The sequence below is a fragment of the Athene cunicularia genome (assembly GCF_003259725.1).
Source record: "Athene cunicularia isolate RWA chromosome 1 unlocalized genomic scaffold, athCun1 chr1_part1, whole genome shotgun sequence".
NCBI classification, from domain to species: Eukaryota; Metazoa; Chordata; class Aves; order Strigiformes; family Strigidae; genus Athene; species Athene cunicularia.
In genome coordinates, this window is record NW_020799091.1 from 67,624,499 (window position 1) to 67,648,920 (window position 24,422).

General features: G+C 41.0%; 1 long non-coding RNA gene across 2 annotated transcripts; it reads right to left on the reverse strand.

Moving 5' to 3' along the window:
* Positions 1-1,425: 1,425 nt before the first annotated feature.
* LOC113485067 lies at positions 1,426-7,474 on the reverse strand. 2 transcript variants are annotated; one of them, XR_003399350.1, is made up of 4 exons: positions 7,355-7,474; positions 7,137-7,266; positions 2,616-2,711; positions 1,426-1,734 (listed from the first exon to the last, which is right to left on the reverse strand). It is a non-coding gene; the product is annotated as an uncharacterized LOC113485067 (long non-coding RNA). The 2 variants fall into 2 exon arrangements; XR_003399351.1 differs by having other exon boundaries at positions 7,396-7,459.
* Positions 7,475-24,422: the final 16,948 nt, after the last annotated feature.

Consider the following 24,422-nt stretch of genomic DNA (forward strand, 5'->3'; position numbering starts at 1 on the left):
AACAATTAAAAAAAAAAACCTTAAAAAATAAAAATCCAGCAGACCTTCTGTTTGAAGTTCAGGAAAATGTGAAAAAAAAAAAAAAAAAAAATTAGTAAAAGGAAGAATCTGATGGGAAGGCGAAAAAATGCCAGAAAGCAATGAGACAAATAAGAATCTTAGGAAAACAAAACACACATGCTCACACATGAGGAAAAAGAGGAATATGTTGGGAGTAAGACAGAATTAATTTTTTTTAACTGACTATATTTCTACTTATACTGAATACTGAAAATGGTCCAGAGAAACTTAAGCAATTTTGACAGATATTTAAGTGCCCAAGCACCTGAGCAGTGAACTGGCTGCTGAAAACAGAAATGCTAATCTGAAATTTAAATTGCATTTTGGAGAGAAGATGAGAAAATAAGCAAGGATGGAGACTGGACAAAGATGGAGATTGGCAGAGGAGCTACTGTAGATAAAGGAGCATCAAAATGGGAGTGGGTAACAAACAGCTAACCAAAATAGAGAATACCTATCAAAAATGACACTGCATGGAGTATCATCACCACCTGCCTTTAGACATATAGGTGCACAAATCAGGTGGTGCATCTCTCTACATAGTGAACACTTGGCTTCTACTCTGCTTTCTAAAGAAGTAGTCTATCTCCATTGACATTACGTGTCATCCTGCTTACTAATTCAGACACCTAAATTAGCCACATCGCGTATGAGTACGCCCAACCCCATCATTTTAACAGCATTGCACCCGTGAGCCTTGCAAAGACAGTGGGATGTATCAGGGGTGTCAGGAAAGGTGGCATTGCCCCACCAAAGGAGAAACAAATTGGAAATACAGCTTTCTTCAGGGAAAAACAGAGGATGAAAGGGAACACATAGAAACTGAGAGGCCTCATCTAAACTCAGTGACATCAGTGAAAATTAACTTGGCAAATTCTTCAGCAGAATTTGGCCTCTTAATAAATCTAATTCCTTTGAAACTTAGCATTGACATATCGTAAAATTGATAATATGGGGAAATAATTAGAGATCATATCTGACAATATTTTTCAAACAAATAAGCAGCTTAACTGGAGACTAGAACTATGAGAGTGCTATGTAATGCTGTGTCACTGGTCAGCACTGGTCAGCATTATATAGCTGAGCCAGCAGAGCTGATCCATCAGAAAGAGCTTACTGTTTTGAATATTCCCCTATGTGCAGGGAAATGTTATTGTTACATTGCACATGTGGGTTAACGTCCCCAAAACCAGGACATTAAAAAGCATTTTTAATGAGCAAAGCGCTCAGTTACATCCCTGGTTCAGCAGTGTGCATATGCATGTGCCCTGGTCAGTGCAACTTAAATGTGCTCTTGGAGATTTTGCCCAGCTGGGGCCTGGATCATCAGCTACTCTCAAATCCTTTCATAAAGACCCGTTTCATTCTGCTTGCAGAGATTCCAGGAAGCAGAAGTAGAACCTAGACAATATCACGGAAGTAGAGAGTGCTCAGTGTGTTTTAATATACAGAGAAAACACATAAAGCTAGTTTTTAAACTGTGGTTTGTGGCTTGAGGTAAACTAGCTAATTTTAGGTTTTAAAAAAATCACCAATTTGGGAACAGCCTACACATTTCTACAGAATAAACCTCATCAGAAAGTATTCTTAAAATGTGACTTACATGTTTCAGATGTCATGGAAACCGAGAGGAAGGTAGATAGGAAGATTAAATGTACATACTCCATCATATTTCTAAACCAAAAAGAAAAAACATTGATATCTGAGAATATCCTCTGACTGCATCAGTCATGCTATTACCATGGCGCTGATGTACATCTCCTAACAGATAACGGTATCATGCAGGGATAAACTAGACCATGTGAGCTGCTCTTATACAGAGTGTGCGTGTGTGTGTAGCAGTGGTTTTGCAGCTTTGAGATTATACTCGTTGTTCTATAATTAATGAAATAGTTGATGTTCCATTGAAACTATTGTTAGGACTTAGTTTAATGGGGGTAGGGGAATTACTCTTGCTTGGTGGACCTCAGGCAAAAGCCTTGTTTTGCTTGGTTGATCTTTTTTTAGTGAAGGTGAATGCGCATTTGCATTCTCTTACTAGTCAAGTGCAGAAAAATTATACCTCTATCTAGAAAAGGATAGATCCTGGATTTGAAAACATATATGCTGGCTTTGAATTAAGCTTACATCCAACCAATTTAGGTTAGATGCACAACATCTTTTTGGCTTTCTATGGAAGTGGAAGTTTCAGTGACATCTTCTCTAGGCAAGTGTTTAGCAGTAAGAACAAAACCAGGTGAGTGCCATCAGTAATGCTGACCTGAAGGGGAACTGAAGAAATGGATTGGAAAGGTAGATAAAGGAACATGTACTACACTTGTGTAACAGCAGTAGGGCAGATCCTGTGCCTCACTGATGTCTTCATTTGTGTCTAATTGATATGCACTTGCTTTAACTCACACCTCACTGTGTGGCTCAGGCACTCTCCAGCAAACCCCTTTATTTGAGAAACTGGCTATTCGTCCATGAACTAAGTTGACTTAACCTAGGAATATCTCAGGAGACAGCAGACATGCAATCCAGCTATATTACACAGCTGTAAGCATTCTACTTACCATTAATAAACTCTTCACTTGAATGCTGTCCTTCACTGCACATCACAGAGCGGTGGATTCTACTACCATGTGTGAGGAAGAAGAGGCCCCATGGTACTAGAGATGGCAGATAAGTTTTCAAGAGAAATCAAGTTAGAAACAAATTATAATTTATCTTGCAGATAGTGAGCACAAGAGGACTAGTGAAAAATATGCAAGAAATGTACAGGCAGGGTAAGTACTGTCGTCATGCAAGGAATTATTTCACTGCCAAAGATTTCCAGACTAAACAAACATTGACAGACCTTATCAAGACCTACTTTTCTGCCAAGTCTGAAATTCAGAACAAACTTGGATTTTGAGCTTTGAGAAATGTCATCGGCTTTGTATTGATATGGAAAGTTTCTTCTTTTAGGAGGTTTAATAACATCCAGAGGCTTATTCTTAAACTCTTAAAAATAACAACAAAACTTAGTGTTGGAAGAGAACAGAGTGAGAGTTTAACTGTAGGTATTTTGCAGGGATACTCACAAATCACAGAAAACATGAGGTTTAGACCGAAAAAGCAGCATCCCAACATTAATGTCACAGCAAGGCTGATGCCATGCCTTTTATAAGAAGCAAATGACCAGCCAGGAGTGTCTAGAAACAATGTGTGTGAGGAGCTGCTCGCTTTCATTACAGCTGGAGAAAAGCACCATGTACAACAAGCACATGCAGTCTATTGACTTCTCTAATTTTAAGGAAATCTTAGACCAGATTAATAGATTTTTAGAAGGACTTTTCAGAACAACAAAGGTCAGGAGTTTTGTCCTGGAAGGAATGAATGAGCTGGTCCAGAAGAGGATTCAGGAGTGACCTGGGACAGGGTAGGCCCTCAGGGATGACAGATACAGAGCAAAACAGCACACAACAAAATTCACAGCATCAACGCAGCAAAGCATTTGTCCTTGTTCATCCTTTAGAGCAGAAGGCTCGTTCCTAGAATTCATTTCTGACACTACCAGGGAGCAAAGCAGATTGGCAAGTGGGAATGAGGACCTGAGTTTCACATATCCCAATCATTAGAGGCCTGAATCCAATTCCGGGCCTACACAGATTTGTATTTGCCAGCAACTCTGATGACTTCATCCATCATCTAAGGCCTACTTCTATCACAGCTGAAAAATTATATGGGGACTCATGGCTCCATATGCTCCTGAGAAAGAAAAGGGAGGTGAAAATGCCTCAAATATCTCCTGATACTTGGAAATCAGTTCACTATTCAGCTGATATGAGCAACATTTGATAAATACATGGTGTCTCAATCTCCCGAACATCACATCGGGAGCCAGTGATGAATGTTTCTCTGGCACATGGCAGTGAGCACCTCATTTCTACAATCCATGAGATACCTACCAGTTCAATTTCTGTCTCTCTGGGTAAAATCAAAACACAGCCATGTAGCTCTAATGTGTCTGAGAACTGATTTTGCTTGACTTTGTTTCACTGAGCCTTGTCATGATATATATCTGTCCTAAAGCACCACTTCATTCTCTGCACTGATTCCCATTCTAGTTAATTGTCGTTCATTACCTGTTACTGTACCTAATCTTACTGGTTCAAATCAGCTTTGGTTAGGCTGTCTCACTTGTTCTTTTCTCACAGAAATGACTGTTTTCACTTGTAGCTCACAAGAGACATTACTGATCATTCGCAATAATTCACCATCTCCATATTCTTGTGACTTTGTTACTGAGCATTGGCTTATGCAGAAGAGAACTTTTCTTCCTAAAAGGTCCTTCTGTCCAGCCAGGTGGCCAGTTTACAAGCTGCCTTTAAACTATTTGGTACCCACATGCATTTGGCATGGCCCACTTGTCCAAGAGAGGGACTGACATGTCTGGGACTGCAGCAGGGTATATACATAGTCAAAACTAGCAACATAGCATGGGAAGGTGAATCCCTCCAAAAGGAGTTTATGCAGCCTTCCAGAGCACTGTACCATCAGATGCTGAATGCCTCCTGCATGCAAAATACATGTATGTGTATACACATAAGCTAACATGATAACCCATAACACTACCTGCAGCAGTGCTAGTTCATACAACTGAGATTAGATACATCTATATCAACTGACTCTCTGCAGTGAAGTCTTCAAACAGACCCTAAGAATCAGCTAAGCGAAAAACTCTAAGCTGAATAATAAATAGAATTTAATATAATTAGATTATTTGAGTAATTATATAGACAAAAAAATATTCAGAATATTCCTTCTCTGCTGGAAGCCTTTTCCCTCCAAGTTTTTGGTTCTTTCCACGAACCTACTTGCCCCCAGTGAAGTATACCAGCAGTTATACTAACTGTCCTATTACCTTTTAGAGATATTTGTTTAAGCAGGCAGATACTTCAGTAAGATGACAAGAAGTAAACCCATTGATTTTTAAAGGTAAATCAGTTTTATAGACTAGATTTTGAGACTGTCTGAAATGAGGTTCTTCCTCATTTTATATTTTATTTATATGTGCCTCTTTTGTATCTGGTCACAGCTGACACCACTATTGGAGATATTGGTGAGTGCCTTATTGCCAGTGTTATTGCAGACCTAGAAATGGAAGGCTGGTGATTAACAAAAAGTTTCAGGGATTTGTGCTTTCTCTGGTTTTGAGCTACAGATTTTTTTGGGAATGGAGACAGGCAATTACTTGCCCCCATCAACTCTTCTAACAAGGGCCAAAAGGATCCAAGAGTAAGAAATCTGTATTTGCCTATCATCATACTTGCCTGTTGTTTTATTTAGTCTTCTGTTTCTTGAAAAAGTATGTCTTTGAGAGACCTTACACATACTGGGCTACCAGTCTGCACCAAAAAGTGCAAAATAGTTGTGCTGAAAGGACAGATTCTCCTTGCCTAAATTTGAGGATAGCTTTATTGATTTTTTTTTCCCTGCATTTTTGTTATGGATTGGCGGCAGCTTAAGTAGAGTTTGGGATTAGTGTGTGTGAATACATGAAATATATGGGGCTTTAATTAAAGAGGAATGTTCCCTGAAAATACAAAGAGCGCATGCAATTAAAAGAACAATGTGATTCTGTCTGCATTTTCCAAAGTCATCAGCAAACTGCCAAATTGCCTCAAGAAAAGCAGAAGCAGAGGTGTCAGTTCTAGACAGCAAATAACAAGAGAAGGACTAGTCCACTAGTGTCTTACAGCTTGTGGCATTACTCTCCCAAAGCAAAACGAAAGCATCCACACATCTGTGATACTTAGGTCAAATAAAAAGTGTATTATGAGGCATAAGACAAAGGCACTAAGACACCTCATGTCCCACAGTCAAAAGGAAGACGTTCCTGTCGCTTAAAGAATTGAGAGACAAAGTCCCCAATTTCTGGAGATGGTTATAAGTTTTCTTTCTGCTTTTGCAGATTTATTTAGAATATGTGTTTTATTGCATTTGTCTGAAAAACACCTGAATAACATATTTTTCAGCTGTCAGAATACCATAAATTTAGATTGCTAATATTCAGTGGAAAAAAAGATAAAGGGACGTTTTCCATAAATCTCTTTCCTTCTGTAGCTCACAATAACTGCATGTTATGAGCTTAGAGTCTAACCTCTGTGAAGGAAAACTTCAGTATGATGCTGAAAAAACACTAGATCCAAATACAGAGATTTTGGATAACTACCTGAGTATGTCAAAACCTAACCCCTAATGATCCAATATCAAAGGAAGATGAAAGAACTGGGAACCCCCTATTTATGTTGCAGAAGCAGTAGTCTATAGGGCTTAACTCCTTGCTTCTCTAAAGACAGCTGTGACTTTTTTTTTCCAAAATTGTATTTGGCAACAAAGTGATTATAGTACTGTTTATATAAGTGAACAAACATAACAGTACCATAACTTGCATACTAACAAAACTTGGAAATGTTACTGCAATTTCTGCTTTAAAAAGCTTAACAGACTTTAAAATGTAAACATACCATGAAACAGTAGTTGTGTGAGTTTTGTTTACTAAGACATAGAATTGTTCATTGAAAGTTAATTTTATTCTTTTGCCAAACCAGAAAACACATTCTGACTGAAAATGGGCTATTAAAATAGCAACAGTAATACTGAATTTATTCCAGAACCAGCACTCACAATGGTTAACACCTACACCAGCTACAGCTGTAAGTGTAAAATTCAGGTATTTAAAGTATGGAAATGCTAGAATTGATATACATATTATTCTTACAGAACATTTTGAATCAAGAAAGTAAATGAATAGACTAAACTGAAAAATCCATTCCACAGTAAATATTTTCTGTGTCTTTGAAGAATTAGTAAAAATATCTGCCAGAAAACCGAAGACAAAATAATTTCTAAATACACTTCATTATAAGGTAACTCTTCAAGCTGGTCCTAAAAATATTTGTCTATCACAGAAGCATATCTAGTATTTTAATCAAATTTTGTTGTTGTTGTTGTTGAGATAAAGAAGCATGTAAGTGAACTGAGATAAACTTTCATATAAAATACTTCAGTTAGTTTTGGTTAAATGATAATATAAAAATTAGACCTACCATCTGGAAAATTCAGAAAGCAGAGAAGTGTCTTGCTCTCTGTGGTTTGGTCCTTTGCACTGATTTCTCTGATGTAGCTTGTACCAGATACTACTGGGAACCGTTTTTAACTGGCTTGTGCAATTCATATCTGTAGGAACAAGATATAAAGCTTCATTTTGAGACACCTCCCACAGAACAGAGCAGAACATGCAAATTACTGTAGTAACCTTAAGTACCCATCAGAGATGACATCTCATAGTTCCAATTAATCAGATACCTTTTATCAACAGCATAACTTTTCCCTGAATCACAAATTATTCAGTTATAGCATGCAAATCTGCTGGCTGGTTCTTGGCTTTTTCACACACCTGGAGAGAACAAAGAAGGGACAGTCAGCCGGCAGAGGGTGCTTTGAAACAGATTTTGTTTGAAAACAAGTGACAACTTTGCCTGGTCTAGTCAGGCAGCAGTTCCCAGAGAATAGCTCTAAAAGTCCCTGGAGCATCAGGGACAGCTTTTAGTGAAGGAAACTGCTTCACTGAAGCTAAGCTGATTAAAGAAGGCTGCTGAGAAACCAGCTGTCTGCACCATCAGCTAAATTAAGTTTCTGAGGGAAAGAAGGTTGGAGGGGCATAGACGTTCCACAGGAAATCCAGAAGCAACTCTGGGAGAGCAAGAGGGAGAGGGAGAAGTCACCACAGCAGTGGACATGACCCAATGTACGGTGACCAACAAGAGCAGGTATTCAGGAGACCCTATGGGCCACCAAATGTCAGAAAGACATTTTTAGGGAGCACTGTTCAGTTGAGCAGCCTTCCAAGCATCAGCACTAAACCCGGACCCATTAGATCAAAGGTCCAAACTATCCCCTTCTTGTGCAGCAGCCAGTCTAAAATGGCAATTTCAGTACCAAATCAGTCAAATTCCAGGGGACAAATCATCTTGTACATCTTAGCAGAACAACCCCTAAGCCATTTTGAGAATCAACTGCTCATTCTTTCTTTAACTAAACAAGATTTATACTATGGTATTTCAAACTCTTACTTTTCCCTGGCAGAAGTATGAATACCTTGGACTCTGCTGTCAGGATGCAGCAACCCCACATTAACACAGATGTAGCAATTATATGCCAGTATGAAAAAATCTCACCAACGTCACCCCCATGCTTTCCCCAGTACTTGGTATAGCATTTCTTTGAACTGGTCTGAGGGTTGCACTTCCCATGTGATGAAGAAAACATAAAAGACCCCAAACTGCAACAATGAAATCTCACAGTGCTTTAGTCAACGTTGGGGTCAGGATCAGCTCAAATTTCACCGTGAAAAATCTCACAAATCTCCCTGCTCAGGTTCATACAGTTTCATCAGAATCAAGGCCATTCTTATTTCTTGACTCTAGAGACTCCGACAAAAAGTCTGGAGTAACCATCTGCATTCAGTGGTAGATTGAGTGTCTTCTCACCATGACATGTCAGGTTACTCTAGGGAAATATTAAATATATTCAGGTCAAGCTAACTTCCATTGCCCGGACACAGAGTAACTTCTTCCATCATAGAGGTAACTGAAACTTACATAGGAGATGCTCATTGTGTAGCTCCATACCTCAGAAGAGTCCTTCATCCTATAGTCTGTTCTACATCCCCAGGTTGTTCCCAGATCATGACACAGGTGGGAAACAGCTCCTGCCTGAAGGGGACAGTTGCCAGCTGAGCAAAAGCCATTTTGCAGCTTTCATAAGAAACTACAATCACTGTTGAATGTTTTGTAACTTTTGGCACAGCTTCTAAAAATATTCCTATTTGATAAGTATACGGAAAAATGTGCTTACAGAAATATGTCAATAAATTTCTTTGAAGAGTTAGATGCATCATGCTGCCTTGGCATCTTGTATGCATAGCATTTCAGCAAGCAAGAGAATCATCCTTTCTCCAAGCAGAGCTCAAGAAGTAATGGGCTTAAATTGAAGCAGGGATAGTAAGTCAAGATAGCAGGAAAAATCTTTTAACAGGAAATCTAGTGAAGCACTGGAAGAGTTTGCTGGGAATCTAATGGAACTGCCACTAGGTGATAGACCGTAAAGAAAAATCTGGTATTGGTATCAAGATGCTGTAGTTGGCCCCACAGGTCCTTACCAGCACTAGGAGTCAATGGCCCAGAGACAGCTGTCTGTGATTCAATGGCTGGTTTTGATGCAGCATGGCTATATGAACTTAACTCAGCTGGGCTGGAAAAATTTCACCTGAGCTGTGAAAATTATGCTAGCTAAAGCCATGCTAGATACAAAAAGGGAAAACCTAGACTGAATAAAGTTACTGAGATCATAAGAGTTCTGAGTTCAACCATTCAAAAGGAAAAATGGTGACACAGAAAAAAGAAAAAATCCTGATATAAAAAAGCAGACATAAGAAAACAGAAACACAGCAACATCAGGATTCACTCTGCTCCAAAAAACAGCGCTGTCTAGCAGCATGTTAGTCCTGGCTGTCTAATAGGAAATAATTGCTGTGTACATTTTTTGCACACTGCTTTCAGACTCTCATTCCACACAGCAGGGGACACCTGGCAGGGAAGGTTTCGCTATCCACATTTGTTGAGGCCAACCTAGGGAGAGCACTGGTGGAGTTAGCAAGTGGTCAGATGGCAGGGGAAGCTGTTGCTGGGTGTGTCCATACCCATGGCAGGTCTAACGTTTTTTAGCTGGTGGGGATCCACCCTAATGAGCTTTCAGCGGCCTTCCTGTTCCTCCAAGTTGTGGTGCCTTACTTGCGGCTAGGATAGGCATTTCATGCTTTGTGCAAAAAAGATATTAAAAAGATTTTTCAAAGGTTATAGTACTCTGATGGGGATGGACTCCTCATGCCCAAGCACAGTTGCCCCTCGTCTTTATCATTAATCATGCAGTGTTATTACCATCCACATTGCGATAAAGATGAATGGACTAGTCCCCAAATAGCTCTGCTGGTTTCTTTCATTGAGAAGTTTGAGACAGTTATCCCAAGAAGACAATGTTGGGGGGGTACATGCCTAACCAGAGTGCATTGGGTTTATGTGGCAAGACTTGGAGAGGTGCAGGGGTGGCTTCTGTGAGAAAACACCAGGAGCTCCCCAGTGTGAGACAGAGAGAGTTTCAGCTGCTTCCAAGACAGACCCACTGCTGGCCAAAGCTGAGCCCATCAACAACATCGGTAGCATCTCTCTGATAATGTATTTAAGAAAGGGTAAAAACTGCTGTACAGAACTGTAAGAGAGGAGTAAGACAATGTGAGAGAAGTAAATTCTGCAGACACCAAGGTCAGTGAAGAAGGAGGGGGAGGAGGTGCTCCAGGCACCGGCACTGTAGCAGATGCTCCTGCAGCCCGTGGTGAAGCCCACGGTGAGGCAGGCTGTGTCCCTGCAGCCTGTGGAGGCTAACAGTGTAGCAAATATCCACCTGCAGCCCCGGGGCAGCCCACACTGGAGCAGGTGGATGTGCCCTGAAGGAAGCTGTAGCCCATGGAGACCGCACACTGGAGTGGGTTCCTGGCAGCAACTGAGGCCACAGAGAGGAGCCCACGCTGGAGCAGGTTTTCTGGCAGGGCCTGTGACCTGTGGGGGACCCACATTGGAGCAGTCTGTTCCTGAAGGACTGCACCCTATGGAAGAGACCCACGCTGGAGCAGTTTGTGAAGAACTGAAGCCTGTGGGATGAGTTGACATTGGAGAATTTTGTGAAGGACTGTCTCCCATGGCAGGGGCCTCAAACTGCAGCAGGGAAAGAATGTGAGGAAGAAGGAGCAGCAGAAACAAAATGGTATGAACTGACTCTTACATCCATTCCCCATCCCCCTGCGCTCCTCCAGGGAAGGAGGTGGAAGAGTTGGGACTGAAGTTGAGCCTGGGAAGAAGTCAGGGGTGCAGGGAAGGTGGTTTTAGTTTTGTTTTATTTCTACTCTATTCTATTCTGTTATTGGCAATAAATTAAATTAACTTCCCCAAGTTGAGTCTGATTTGCCCTTGGCAGTAATTGGTGAGCTCCCTGTGCTTATCTCAGCCCATGAGCTTTCATAGTATTTCCTCCCCCTGTCCTGTTGAGGAAGGGGAAGAACAGAGCAGTTTGGTGGGCTTCTGGTAGCCCGCTAAGGCCAACCGACATGGCAGGGTCCTGCACAACAGTAGGTTAGGTAGGACATGCACGTGGACAAAAAAGGATTAAGAAGTATTTGAGTGTTACAAAGCCATCGGTATTTTCATCATACTCATCTTTCTCCTTCACCCAACCAAGGCAGAGCTATTAAATATCTTATCAGGTTTTCAGCTCCACTATAGTTGCCAACTAGTGTATTAAAGTTCAGGGATGCAAAATGGAGGTTAGAGTATCTTAAAGGCAGTAACTGGCTAAAGTAACAAGAATTATATCTGCCCTTTTTAATGTGGCTGGCATGTATTCACCTTAGGGTTGCACATTAATATGTTACTTGGGAAGTTATGTGATCACCAGCAGTTTATAAAACATCCAAACAATGATAGTTATGTTTGTCACCAAGGATGATATTCAAACAAAAATTTTAATGTCATCACCAAAGCTTTTGTATCTTAAAACCAGATTCCCTTTCTAAAGAAGTTCTCAATTTCTCTGCTTCATGCCTTCCCCAAAAGGAAAGCAGTTGTGCCACCATCCCACAGAGGATACAACGAGCCAGAATGAAGAAAACAGCAGCTGTTCTGAATGTCACCAGGCAGCCAGCAGGATCCCTGTGGGGAGATCACAAAGCCCAACAGAGAGAGTATCAGTGCAGTACATCTGTTGCTCTTACGGAAAGAAAAATACTCTGCTGAGTCTCCAGGATCTTCCATACCCACAGGTGGTCCTGCCCTTGGATGCCTTACAGTACAGAGATGACAATGAGTCTGAGCAGGCAAGTATCTTTGGGCAACAAACCTATCCAAAGTTTATCCACAAAAGAAAAGCTGAATAAATCAGCCCTCCCGTGTCTAAATAACTTCAGGGCGCAGACAAGATGTGCCTGAGTGAAGTCTTCCAAATTATAAGTCAGAGAGCATTAGATCCAAGAGATCATTGCTTGGTGCAACGGCATAGAATAATTCCAGAAGTCCCAGGCCCTTACAACCAACCCTCCCCTCAGAGTGCACGGGAAGCTAACCTCCTCTTGTGCAGCACTCACTCTGTTTCCCATTACTGTGGAAATAGCATATTATTCAGCACATCGTTGTTTTTTCTATCTGACCTCTTCCCTGAGCATAAAGAGTTTTTTCTACGTGATTTCTTAGGAAGAAACTTCAACAAATAAATGGCGTTCTGGAAAATAGAACTTTGATCTGAAAGACACAGTTCTTATTAATTTATACAACTAAAATGAATTGAGATTTTCTGGAAAGTCATTGAAGATAATTTGTTGAGAAAGGATATTGTTTATAATGACTTCTTAATAAACAGTCTTGTTTGTTCCTTGATGTATATGAATTACTGGAAGTTAATGTCTTACTGATAAAAGAGGGTCATGACATAGTAACAGCATGTGGGAGAAGAGATTTAGTTGTAAAAAATTTTGTTAATAATATCACTATTTTTACAAATACTTATTTTTTCTATAGGTTATGTACCTGGTTTTTAGAAGAGTATTTTTTGTGATAATTGTCTCATTGTATTTACTATCAGATCTGGCTGCAACTTGGAGTTTGCATTCTCTAGAAGTTTAAAATATTTTGGAGGAAAAAACAAAGCTTCTCATGAAAACTAGAACTTCTGAGCTTTTCCTATGAAAAGGAAATGACACCCAACTTATTTTTTTCTAGAATAAAAAATTGTTAGTTTTTCTATAGTTGAAGCATCCAGATGTCCAGATCCCAAGGAGTCCCCTTGCAAGAGTTCAGAAATCCTTAGAGCACTTAATCCTTAGACCTTAGAGCACCTGTCAAAGCAGGGAGGGCTATGAGCATGAAAACCTTCTCTGGCCCTGGGTCTCAGCAGCTCGTTACATAGAAACTAGGACAGAGTATGTCAGCAATTGGACTGTATATTGTAGAACTATATGTACCCAGTTTGGCCAGCTACAAGAAATTTTGGGAATATAGACAGATGTCTGTCTCTGTAAGCTGTAGAGATACCAAATGGCATGCAGAGTTCTTTTCAAGACTTATTACTGGAGGTTTCAGGCTTGTTTCTTTCACCATGAAAATATAGACTCAACAAACCCTTTTTCTCTCCTCTCACTAACCAAAACTCCTCTGTTTATGGAAAACCTTCTTGCAGCTCTCCACATGATTTCCAGCAAGTCTTCTTGAGAGATGAGCTGTTCCAAGAACCAAGCTTCTTTTCCCATCAGTCTAAAATGAGCTATTTGTTCTCATCCATGGTCACCATGCCTAGGCCCTACATTACACAGTCTTACATGTATCGGTTGCTCATCTTTCTATTGTCGCACAGGTCAAACTCTTCAATTATGTAGGATTCTACATGGAAAACAACCTGTATATAACTATGGCCTGATGCAAACCCAGGCAGGTCTTCTCCAGGGCTGCTTCACAGATTTGAGACATCTGTGTACAACAGTTTGCCCTGCCAGATGCCAATAAGAAACAGCAGTTGCTGGGAAAACACAGGAGAAGCCCTACCCCATGTGCTTCCCCTGTAGGATGTAAGTGGTATACTATGGGCAACCCACTACACAGGAATTCCGTGCTGAATGGTGGAGTCACTTCATGTTAGGCAAACTTTTTTTAAAGCCATTTATTCTGTGGATTTGGAGTCCATAAATGACTTCTGGGGGGCAGCTCTCTGAGGCAGCGGAGCACAAGTTCCCCCAGAACCCCTGTGAGGAAATTAACCCACAGCTAATCAATGCCTACACTAGAAATATGAGTCCTCAGCATGGATTCAGCCAGAAATGGAGGTCAGTTCATGTCTGGTTTTTTATCCAAAAGTTTTGGGTTAGAAACATCTCTGTTCCACCTCATTTACAGAGCCAGCGGGAGAGCTTGCACAGTCTCCTAGCAGCTCCTGAGGGCCTCAGCGTCTTGAAGAGCTGCAGGATTCAAGCACTCCTGCCTTATCGTTCTCAGTCATGACCACAGGCCAAAGTGTTCCTAGAATTATACTCTACAGCTAACAGCCTGCAGAAGCAAACTTGTCTGAGACCTCCCACGTTAGCAGTGAGAAGAGTGCTCTGCACTGTATAACATGAGCAAGTACATCTCTCTGTCCTTCTCTCACCACATCACAGCCTCGAACACCAGAGCCTGACAGCCCTAATCACTACCTGTGGCTCCCAAACATACCAGTCCAGGACTGGGCTCTAGGACAGGACCCAAGTATTGGAAGTTTCCTAGATCCTGTGAAACTAATTTAAATGCAAAGGCCAGTCAGTCAATTCTGTAGCAGAATGATTGCTTTTGGACAGTGGATAAATTTTCATGAGATATCCCATGAGATCAGGTGTCCTGTAGCTTTATTTCATTTGTTATTGTTAGCCATTGATCTACACAAAGCACTATTCTCAGAGAAATCATCTTACCAACACATAGAAAGAGATCAGCTTTCACTACCTAGAAAAGACATCTTGAGGTCATTTTGGATTTTCTCTGAAAACAGTCTCATGTACAGCAGCTTGCCAAGAGGACAAACAGACTGTGAGGAGTTTTTAGCAAAAGAACAGAGAACAAAACAGGAAATGTAGTTACAGTGATGCAACATATCCTTATCTTGAGCACTGGATGTAATTCTGGTCACCAGTGACAAAAAGGATGTAACAGCATGAAAAAAGTTACTAAAAAGAGCAGTAAGGATATCAGAGGTACAGAAAGCTTTTGCTACAAGAATAAACCAAATTGACTAGCACTCTGCAGCGAGAAAAGGGAGGACTTTCAGCACTAGGAAAAATTACACACAGAATAATTTTTCAGTATGACTCATGATGAAAGAAATAGGGACATTATTAGGCACATAGTTAAAGCAGAGGAACAGTGTTCTTTCACATAAATAAAACCAGAAACTAATCGCCACATGAAGTTGTCAAAAGTAGATGCACAGCTGGGTTCTGAAGGCATGACTCAAATTTAAGGAGAGATACACTGACCACCATTTAAGATGCTGTTGGAAAAGCTACTTTAAACTGAGGATGTCCATCCCTCATGATTGACGCTGGCAGGGTTCATCATCCTCTCCTTTGCCTGTTTTTGATGGTTTGTGCTTTTGGTTAGCAACAGGATAAAGATCTGGGGATGGGGGTTGGGGAATAAGGAAACAGAAGAAATTTAAAAAAATGAGGTAACTTATTGAGTTTAAGTTCCTGGTTTTTTGGTTGGTGTTTTTTTGTTTTTTTTTTTTTTTTTTGTCATTTATTTAATTTCATCTCACAAATACTGTGATTAATGGTTCTGCTAAGAGCAAAAAGAGAAATTGTCCTTCCCTGAAACCAGGAATTCCTGCAGAGTCTGGAGATCTGTTCCCATAAGGTCTCAAGTTTTGCTTCTTGAAAAGTCTCATTCCTTTCCTCCCCTTTGTTCTTGCTTTGGAGCAGAAAAATCTGCTGAAAAGAAGCAGTTCACAATAACAAATTTCCATTCTTTGTGGCTCAGAAATAGAGAGAAATGCAGTTATATGGAAGAATGCTTCTCTGGGAGGGGCAAATGAAACCGATGGATTTTGAGGACTCAGAATAAATGTAAGGTGGCAAATTTTTGCATTTCTAAGGAAAGAAACTTATTATTTTATGCCAAGAGACGGTTCCCTGTTCCAAATCCGAGTTTCAGTGACGTGTCAAAGAAGAGACTTTCTGGCACGGTATCTTCTTTGTTTTTTTCTTATTAGCCACCTAAGTACCACAGCACTAAGGTCTGTTGAAATCTTACCTAGTTCACACACCTGTGCTAGGTATTAGGCCAGTGGACATCCTGCTCAGGAGCATGAGCTATAGTTCTGGAGCCATGCTCTTCCATTATAGGCATTGCCTCACTGACCATCACTCCACCTTTTTTTTTTTTTTTTTTTTTTTAAAGCTGGTCACTCAGCACTTTGTGAGTGCAATAGGAAACAAAACCTATCTTGTGTTCAAATTGCCATTGAAATATGAAGCGAACATTGTTCCACAGAGGTGGTCTAGACTGCAGACACATTACACAGATTGACAGGGCCACCATCTAACTGCAGACTTCATTTGCATTAAAGTGGAGAATCTGAGAAAAAACATGCGTAAAAAAACAGCTGCTTTGGGCACTTCTGGCCCCTCCGTTGCTGGGGAAACTACAACTTAGTGTCAAAGATAAACCATATTCCACTTCCTTTATCTTTACAAAAGAGTACTTGAAACAATAAGGCCTAAAAGAAGGAAAATGCAAGAGTTCTTAAACATAAACATCCCTAATGCAGAAGTAAAAGTAATAAAAATGATTAAAAATTATTAAAATTGTATGAGTTCCGTGAATATCTGTCCTGCAAAGACTGACAAATCATGGCATGTAAGTCCTCACGTATTCTTGATTCCACCAAGTCAGGCACTGGACTCCCGAGCAAGAGCCAGCCACCCTGCATGGTTTGTTTGGATAATTGCACAAATGAGTGCTATAGCCTGTGTCCAGACACTGCACATCCAGACAGTAATAAGAATTACTGTTTTCTTTAAAGAAGTTGCAGACTATCAGGAGACTTCTTTTCTGGTATTGACTTCCGTTACCCAGGAAAAGGGTTGTTTTGGTGCAGTATAAAGGATAGAGTCAGTTTGCTACTCCCAAAAGCTATTCAAGCCCAGACAACATTGACATGGCCACAATTTTTCTATCACTCAGGCTCCAGCTGTCATGCATTTCTAGCTACATATTGCCTGAACAGGGGTTTAGAAAACAGGACTGACCCACACCTCAGGGAAAAATCCCATATATCTGGTGTCCAGCATTGCCTGAACTCATTCAAGCTCTCTTCTGTGCTTAAGATAGGCACTCTACACACTCAGAACCCCATCCTCTGGAAGGGACAAGGATTTTTCTTCAAAGTAAAATAATTTACAACTCAGACTGAGAACAATCCACAATGCCCAGACAAGGCTTTCAGTCAGAACACTTGTTCAGAAACCAGAAGATCCAGATGCTAAGGTCTCCAGAGACTTTTACATCACTGGAAGAACCGTCCACTCTGTCCACTGAAACTAGTATGCTATGTGTTGGGGTTTATAAATCATGGGTGAAACAGAGAACAGTGAACAGTAAATTTGGCTCTAGCCACGTGGTGGGTGGATATTAATGAGAAATTTGTATTCCAAGGCTCTGACTCCTCTTAAGTGGGTTGGGCTCCCTCACATTTGTTTACAACATGCAAAACTGCACTACCAGGTACAAATTAGCCCAGGTAGGTCAGAAGCAGCAGAAAGTGTCCCAGGTGGAGTTGAGGGAGCACGTTCTCCTTCAGGGCTAGAGAGATCACCAGTTTTCTGATGACTGCTCTAACCACAAGGCTAGTATGAGAACAAAGAACTGAGCGGAGGTGCACCATGCATTCAAATTTTTTGTATCATCAGAGCTGTTTCTGCTGTTAGCGCCTATTCTCAGAAGACATAGCCAGCTTACATCATGACTAAGAGTGGAAGTTAGCATTTCCTTATTAGTTTTTTCTACAGTCAACAGTAAGGGTGAAGTTCCCTCAGAAGGTCTTGGAGGTCCTCATCTTCTGCCACTAAAGAGATTAGACCATCCCTGTGGCAATTGAGGCACAGACTCTCCATTGAAGTGCAGAAGGAAAGACCCTTTATTATTACAATAGTACATACTTATGCTCTTGCTAAAGCTCTTACTTCATTGCAAATGAGCGATTACACAGCTATCAACCTTATGTCAGTGTAAGACCACTCTAACACATGCTGTGCAAACCAATCACCTTCTTGTTCATGCGCTGTTCAGGCGGCAGTAACTTCTCACAGTTCAGTACTTTTCCACAGTCCAGTGTTACAGCTGTCTGTTGTTTTTCCCTGCCACCTTGGCACAACTTACCAGTTTCTTATCTTTCTTCCAAGGCCTGTTTTTCATCAAAGCCTAGTTGTTTCTCAGAGGCTGTGCAAGGCTGACAGGCTGATGTCTCCCACACATCCCTTTCTCTTTGGGGAGTGTGTGCGTCTAACTTCGGTCAAAGACATTGCCCATAAGCACTGACATTTCTAGCTCTGCAGGGTATACCAGAAACAATACTATGTTCATGCAAACTAACTTATACTAATTTTTGCAGATGACCAGAAGAAGTTTTCTGAATAAGAGTGCTTGTGTGGAGGGCTCTTTCCATAGACTTTGTGCCTGGTGCTATCACAAATGTTAAACCAGCATAAAGTTTCTGTCAGGTTGGTTTTCTGCCCCAGCAAAACCTCAGGTGTCAGATCTGACCTTTGGGTAGCCACAAAGTTTGCATTTTAAAAGCTCAGCAAAAATGGCAGTCTATCATATGAAATAAAACTAGAAAATTGGTTTAATCTCTCTCCATATCAGTAGCAAAAGCACCCTTTTTCTATGAATTCATATGCTAAAGGGTGGAAAGACACAGTTTAAAAGTAGTCATAAGTAGAACAGCAACTCTGTGGCTGAGAAGCCAATAAAGGAAACATATCTGTAAAGCAATTGCTACTTACATACTCTCTGAACAATAGCTAGGAGATAGTAAAGTCCTTGAGTTATTATTAAAAATATTCTGTTCAGTTTGTGCTGTCTTTCTGGAGTAGTTTATGAAATTTCAGAAAATACTGAATTACACTACAAGAATGTGTCTGATGAAAAAATCTAAATCAATGAAAAATTAATTCTCTGTAAACATTTTAAATCTAGATAGAAACTAAATACACTTAGGAAAAGAAATAGAAAATGAACAAGACTATGATGTGTTTTTCAGCATATTCATCACAACAGAGGATTAGCATATCAACCCAGCCTAATAGACACACCTCAACTACATTTTCAAGAAACAGCATGAGGAAAGAAGGTCTTCACATTTCAGAATAAGAAACCTTCAAATGCACGACTCTGTATTGTAACAAATGTTACTGTAACCTCTTCTAGCCAGCATGAAGAGGAATGAGATTATGTGCAAAAAACCCCCTGAGATGATTGTATACTTCAGTGGGCATATCTTTCACTTATGTTTCCTTTCAGTCAATCAATCAGCTTCCCACCTGTAACCATTTATTTTCATCAAATTTACCTCTAACTCTTTACCGGAAATTCCATTTGCAAGTAAAGATTTCTTATGTTTCATCTAAAGTGGAAATGAGTAATTCTGATTTGTTGGTTTTTTTTTTTGGGTAGCTGTTGTTGCTCCTTTGAGCTGGAGAACAGAAAGCCTAGAATGGAATTCCTACCATTAAATAACATCTGCACATCATTGTTAAAGAAAATTCCACCTGTCATCATAGGTAAAAAGGTGGAATTTAAGGACATTGTAAATAGCATTTGTCATAACTATTCAGCAGTTCATATTGACTCAAGAAGTTCAGTTCCAAATACATTTTCATAACTGCATATATGTCTAGTCTATGCATCTCCCTGCACCATGCCAACAGAAGACTGTGAGGTTCCAGGTACAGGTTTTTTCATTCTTTATATATGCCAAAGTCACCTGAACTCATTGTAAATAAATGTGCTCATTTGTACTCAATTATTACTTCTTATGACTGAAATTCTGGGCAAATTAATGAGAAGGAAGAAGCACACAGAAGTTTCGATCAAAATGTAACACCCAATACGAAGCAGTAAAAGTATCATATGCATCAGGACAAAATAAATATTTATGTTCCAAAGACTAAGACACTATAATAGTGGTGACAAAAGAAGTAGAACCTCCTCTAGCAAAATGTTTCCAGGTGGTTTTCACCAAGAGGGTCCATTCAGATGGTCCTTTAAAGCTTGAAAAGACAAAGAATAAATTCACTGTGATGAACGTGGAAATACCAAATCTTGAACCAACAAATAGCTGGTTGGGGTTACTGAAATCATGGCAAAATGACAACTCTCAGAAGGACAAAAAGCAACTGTGGAGCCTGTTGAGGCAATGTAATGGACAATGATGACAAACTTTGTTGACACAAAGGAACAGGCAGTAATAGACTAAAGAAGTAGACAATGAATTTCGAAGAGTCTACAATTCAGACAAGATGATTCCTTCCACAACTTGCCAAATATGGAATTAAACCATCAACAAAATATATGAAAAAAAGATGTGAAAGAATGCTTGTCAACAGCAGTGGTAGCAAACTTAGGCAGAATAGCTCCATCCTTGTATTTCTTTTATAGTTCAAGTCACAGAAACATGACAACAGCTCTGCTGATTCAGACCATCTAGCTTCATACTTCTGTAGTAAGGACTTCTAAGCAAAGTAGAGCGTAAGATTATATCCAACATATAAGGGAATGGGTAAACCCCCATTTTTATGGGGTTTTTTATCCCATGAGACAAATTGTGTTGGTTACAGAAAATACCCCTTATCAAAAGCTGGTGTCTCAGACCATGCTGCTTACTGTGGGACACAACATTTTTGCTCAACCCCTTAACCAGGGCAACTGAAAGTCTATCAGATGCAATGCATAGAAAAAAATCCTTAAATCCAAACATGTGATCAGAGAAGAGAGATGTTACCTGGCATGGTGCTGCAATCTATAGAGGGGGCCTCAAAGGACCATACTTGAGTGTTGGAAAAGGTATAGCCAGAAGAACACAGGCCAGCACACAGCTGCTTAAACCTACCAAGGCTATGTTTTAGGAGCAGTGCTTCTCACACCATCCTAATCATCCATCCTTGCCTTCCCTGCCTCTTCTGTGCCAGAACAACAACAACAACAAAAAAGTTTGTGTTCCTAGATGTCAGACAGTTCAGAAAAGAGATCTGCCTAAGAAATAACTGTCTGAGAGGAACAACAAAAGCAGTTATTTTTCAGCTGGTCTGGTTCTTGTGCAGGTTTCATGACAGGCAGCTGTGCTGGCATAACAGAAAGGGCAGACTTGGGGTGGGTGTGGGTGAAAGGGCAGCCTTGGGACAGGTGTGGGCAGACAGAGGGAACAGGAAAGTCTAAACTAGTAAGGACAGGGAATGAGCATCTGTGCGACCATGCCAAAAGAACAGCAAAAAAGTGTCACAACTCTCCTGATACCCCCAGCTGCAATGGATGGCTGAACCAGTGTGATCTCTGCAGACATTTCTCTGGTAACTTCATGTTGCATGAGTGTTTGCTAACCAAGAACCAGTGAAGAATGCTGTTTTCTTCAAGTGAAAACCTGACTTTTTAAATACTTTCCAGGGTCCAAAGTCACCTTAATAAGGAAAGACAGCTCTATTGTTTTTTCTGGGGGAGGATGTGGTTAATTATGTTATGCAATAACAACAGACCAACTCAGCATTATAGTATCTGAATGGAAATAAACTCTGTGCAGTTTTCAAGGTTTACAGAACAGTGTTTGGGTTCTGCTACTTCACCCCGGGGACTTTCTTTCCCACCATTACCAAGAGAAAAACCTCTTTTTCAATCTCAAGAGAGAAAGTCAACAGCCTGCCTAAGTCTAAATATTTGCTGAGTAAGCATGATAAAAGCATCTCACTGAAAATGCACAACTTCATTTGCCACCTAGTGCTACAGACAGTGGCAAAATGCCATGAAACACTGGAGTAACACAGGCCAAACAAGCTACACAAAACTCAGCAGGTTTCACATGGTTTTTGTTTGTTGCTACAGGGGGGGAAAGAAAACAAATACTAAAGAAACTTCAGGGTTCAGACACCAGAATGTCATCCTGATCCCAGGGTTTCAGTGGAGCTGACATTTCACATCTTGAGTGCTGGAAATAAAATACACGTAGTCTGAATTAGCCATGGCCCAGCAGCTGCAAATGCGCATAGCTCCCTGCTGACATTGTAAGCAAACTGGCAGATGGGAAGCCCAAGGCACACTAAGAGCTCCGAGCACCCCAAGATCTCCAGAAGCGCTTATATGACATCACTCACTTTTGTTCTACCACCCCTGCGTTCTGAAACTTGCGACACTAAAACACCCCAGCTAGTGAGGACAAAACCCATTAGCCTGTCAGCACAAGGTGTCTCTACAGCCAGTGCTGCAGCTTGGTAATGTCAGAGCAAGCAAGAGGAGAGATGCTTCGTGTGGAAGCATCTCTGGTCTACAGGAGGGCTCTTTTTAGGGGCCTGCCTGCTGTGGCTCCATTCTTTGGCCTTGAGGGAGTGCATGAGGAAGCAATAACAATAGACAGGCCCAGAATCAGACCTGAGACATTGCATAAGCAGGCTACAGGGTGGGCACAGCGCGGAAGTGACACGACCATGGCATGGGAGCCAAGCTGACTTGAACTGACAGAAATGAGAGGTGCAACTGGAGCCAGCACCTTTGGGAGGCTGTCCATGAAGCTGCAGCACCAAAGCAAGGGTGGCTTCAGCTTGGGCACCCATTTGATCTCTCAGAAATGTCACCCTTTTCCCGTGACAACAGAGCATCCTGCTAGAAGCTGGAGCACACTGAGGCTGGGAAGTGAAGCAAGAAGGTAGCAGCAATCTACCTGTCTGCCTCTGCAACTGGAGAGCCAGCCCAGTGGCTTGGGGCAGCTGTTGAGGTATCAGTCAGATTTTCAGCAGCTCCTTTCACTGCTGTTGAAGACAGAATGCCTGGCTCAGTGAGAGGCTGGCCTGACTCAGCAGAGCACTTCTTGTGCTCTTCTCCAGCATTTGTTTTTTCTTTTTCCCCAGCAGCCCTCATAAGTAAACAGGGTCCTTTAGCTGTGAGACAGCTCTTGGCCTGAGGAATTGGTCAGCTAGAGCTATTGCAGCCAGCACATCTCCCTTCAGCATTTACAAGCCCGTAAACTGGAGGAACACACAGACTCACAGCATCTGTAACCAAATTTCATTGCATGTCAAAAGCCTCTTTTTCCTCTCCAAGGCATTCAGGATCACTTGCAAGTAGGTACATCCAGCACTGGGTTAAGAAATACAGGTGCAAGTTTTCTGTGTAGGTCAAAAATAACTGCTTCCACAGGTCCCCTTAAAAGTGCTCTGTACTCACTGCATAAAAATACTTTGCTGATGACAAAATAGGAGCTTTTAGGGGAAGAAAACTCTGCTGTGCATCTAAGACAAGGGAATTTCCACAACACTGTGTCTTGTGAAAGAAACATGGTGATCCAGGAGGTAGCCTCGCTCAGGAAATCAAAAGATCATCAGGCTGATTGGAATTATCTTCAAAGAGAAAAGGCAAGAGAAGTGAAATATGCTCATAGTAAGTACATTTGTGGTTAGAGAGAGGTACATACAAAGATAAAACGGCATTTTGCTACTTCACATGTCCCGTAAATAGCTCAAAATGCTAAACATGACCTTAATCAGTAATTGTGTAGGGTGCTGCTGGCTTTATTCCCCCTCACCTCCTCCCTTCTCTCCCAGGCCAGGCCAGGCCAGGACACAAAGACTTTATAATGCTGCCAGGTCTAGGTCAAACTGGCTAAACACTTTTAAAGTATTACAAGGAATTTTCTTCTGATTAGCTTCTTACTCAGCTGAGATGGTTTTTAGCTGCCAAAGAACAAGTCATATGGTTATTTTTTTAAATGGCATGTTTTCTTTTGCAAAATATGCACATTGATTTAACTCCCATTACAATGTGGTCAAGAATTCTCATTGTATTTCCTATGAAAGACCATCTCATACTATCCACCAGGACCCTATGCTGTAAATGGAAGTAGCCACTACCCTATATTATTCACATCTTTGATACATGTAGTGACTCCTTTCTCAAGCACTCTAGCCCATTTCCAGGTAGAACCTGTTGTAAGTCAGAAGTGTGGGCTTATGAGTAAGGTGGTGGGTTTTTGTGAGAAGCAGCTGTGTGCCACTGAGTATGAGGTAAGCAAGAGGCAGCCTCTTTTGGTGGGTTTCAAGGAAAAGAAACAAGTTTAAAAAGAAGAGAAACAAGCGCATGGCCTGACTCCCAGATTCCTGAAGCATCACCAAACCCACTGAACCCCTCTCTCCCATTACTCCCAGCCTCCCCCAGGATACCAGTGACTGCTCATAGACTCCCCACAGCTGGAGCAGAAAATTTCAGCTTTAGCAGCACTGTACATTTGAGGGCCTATAACCAAAGCACACCTGGGGCTGCTCTTGGACCCTTCAGTCATCAGATGACCTCCATGTATCCTAATGCATATACTTCTACTACATTTTAAGAATTGCCATCTGAGTGCTGGCTACAAAATCAAACTACTACTGAGAGCTCCTGTAATTGATGACAGCATTATGAATCACTCTGCCCCAGCTATCCTGTGCTAATTGCTTTAATCACTTTCTG